Raw genomic sequence first — 3158 nt, forward strand, 5'->3', positions numbered from 1 at the left:
CATATATCTATATTGTGCTATTCAGGCAACCAGTGATTGCAAAAGTCCCCTACCCAGTAAGTGATAGAACCAGGGTTTAAATTCAGGTTCCTCTGATTCCAAAATTCACACCTATAGTTCTAGCCAGGCTGCTTGAATGAATAAGAAGAGACTAAAATAAGAAGTAGGAAATAAGAGGAACAACATCAGCAGTCATAGGCCCATAATCAGCAAAGAACAGGCATTTGGATGGGCAGTAGAGAGATGGAAAATAGACAAGACAGCTGCCATAACAAGATAGAGGAAGGGAGGTGCAGGCTGAGACAACCCCTTGCAAAATCATACCTTGCAAAGTTAATAATTTGCAAGGAAACAAAACAAATAGGTGATAACAAGAGCAAAAATCAACTTAGACCTTGTGAGGGCATTTCATCTCAAATTCTGGGAAGTGTGGTATATTAAACAGAAAGAGTAACCCTTGTTTCTCCAAACTGCAGAAAGGCACCATTATATCCAAATCGTTTTACTTTTCCTTCTTCCTCGCATTATTGTTCTCCATAATACTCATAGCCAAGTAAGATCTAGTATATTTTACTTATCTATCAATAGTTTACTGTTTTTCCACACTTGGAATGTAATCTTCAAGAATATTTTATTTTATTGTTTTGTTGAGACAGATCCTGGCACAAGATAGGCCCTCTCCTTATGTCTGTTGATTGAATGAATGAATGTGTCATCAAAAGGTTTTGTGCCCCCTGCCACCCGCTTTCGAGGATCTCAAAATTTGGAATACCAAATTCCAACATTTCAATTGACTTCTTGCAAATGCATGGCTCTTTCTCAAAAACTGATGAAGCTTTCTGACTGCTTTTGTTTATTGCTTTCTATTTCCTGCTGCAGCAGGAAGTGACTTTGGACAAATACCAGTACTGCTGGCAATGCCCCTATCTCTACTATTTCCCTGGAGACAGGTAATGTCCTAGCCAAGAGCAGAGGCTCCACAGTGAGTATCCTTGTCTCAACAATAAAAAGCCATTTGATTTGAGGAACATTCCTTAAGCCCCTGAGCCTTTATTTCCTCATTTGCTACAGAGGTCCCTAACCGTTTTTGCACCAGGGACCGATTCCATGAAAGACAATTTTTCCACGGATCCGAGGGAGTGGATTTCGGGATGATTCAAGTGCATTACATTTATTGTTCACTTTATTTCTATTGTTATTGCATCATCTCCACCTCAGATCATCAGGCATTAGATCCCAGAGTTTCGGGACGACTGATCTACAGTATACATACATACATATATATATATATATATATATATATATATATATATATATGTATATATATGGTAAGCATTTCTATCAGGTTCACATGTAGATCCTTTTGAGCAAAAAGTTATATCATCAATCTCTCCCACATCCTCAATAGACAATGGTGACATAGGAACAGAATAAGCCGAATAAAAACTCCCATTACAAAAATGGAAGAATGAAAGATATACTGTGATCACTTATTCATTGCAATGATGGAATCTGATCACTGCTCTGAAGACATTCTGCACTTTTAATGAGGGAAGTTCTCTGTTTAGATAGTAAATCTTCTCTGTGTGAGAAACTCCCTTGTCCATCCAAGTTTGTGGTTTGTCGGTGCAATTACCTCAAAACTCAATAACCTTTCAGTTTATTTGCAACCAACACCATATGACAGCAAACTTATCCAAATCTTTTTTCTAGACATAATTAAGTCTACTTTATTTCTTTCCTTCCTCACCCACTGCCAACCTCCTTCCTTAATTGAGGCCATCTAAATCTGTTTGATTGGGTGAGAAGGAAACAACCTTAATCTGATCTTGCTGAGGACATTTGTTTAAGTTCAGTTCAGTTCAGTCAGTAGTGTCTGACTCTTTGTGACCCCATGGACTGGAGCACACCAGGCTTCCCTGTCCATCATCAACTCCCAGAGCTTGCTCAGACACATGTCCATCAAGTCTGTGATACCATCCAGCCATCTCATCCTCTGTTGTTCCCTTCTCCTCCTGCCTTCAATCTTTCCCAGCAACAGGGTCTTTTTCAAGGAGTCAGTTCTTCGCATCAGGTGGCCAAAGTATTAGAGTTTCAGCTTCAGCATAAGTCCTTCCAATGAATATTCAGGACTGATTTCCTTTAGGATTCACTGGTTGGATCTTCTTGCAGTCCAAGGGACTCTCAAGAGTATTCTCCAACACCACAGTTCAAAAGCATTGTTTCTTCGGCACTCAGCTTTCTTTATAGTCCAACTATCACATCCATACATGACTATTGGAAAAACCATAGCTTTGACTAGATGGACCTTTGTCGGCAAAGTAATGTCTCTGCTTTTTAATATGCTGTCTAGGTTGGTCACAGCTTTTCTTCCAAAGAGCAAATGTTTTTTTTAATTTCAAGGCTGCAGTCACCATCTGCAGTGATTTTGGAGCCCCCCAAAATAAAGTCTCTCACTGTTTCCATTGTTTCCCCATCTATTTGTCATGAAGTGATGGGACCAGGTGCTACAATCTTAGTTTTCTGAATGTTGAGTTTTAAGCCAACTTTTTCACTCTCCTCTTTCACTTTCATCAAGAGGCTTTTTAGTTCTTCTTCACTTTCTGCCATAAGGTTGGTGTCATCTGCATATCTGAGGTTATTGATATTTCTCCCGGCAATCTTGATTCCAGCTTGTGCTTCATCCAGCCTGACATTTCACATGATGTACTCTGCGTAGAAGTTAAATAAGCAGAGTGACAATATACAGCCTTGACGTACTCTTATTCTGATTTGGACCCAGTCTGTTGTTCCATGTCCAGTTCTAACTGTTACTTCTTGACCTCCACAGAGATTTGTCAGGAGGCAGGTCTGGTGGCCTGGTATTCCCATCTCTTGAAGAATTTTCCACAGTTTGTTGTGACCCACACAGTCAAAGTCTTTGGTGTAGTCAATAAAGCAGAAGTAGGTGTTTTTCTGGAACTCTTGCTTTTTTGATGATCTAACAGATGTTGGCAATTTGTTCTCTGGTTCCTCTGACTTTTCTAAATCCAGCTTGAACATCTGCAAGTTTACCGTTCTTGTATTGTTGAAGCCTGGATTGGACAATTTTGCACATTACTTTGCTAGCATGTGAGATGAGTGCAATTTTGCAGTAGTTTGAGTATTCTTTGGCATTT

Source organism: Giraffa tippelskirchi, chromosome X, assembly GCF_054371585.1.
Source record: "Giraffa tippelskirchi isolate mGirTip1 chromosome X, T2T-mGirTip1v1.2.pri, whole genome shotgun sequence".
Classification (NCBI taxonomy): domain Eukaryota; kingdom Metazoa; phylum Chordata; class Mammalia; order Artiodactyla; family Giraffidae; genus Giraffa; species Giraffa tippelskirchi.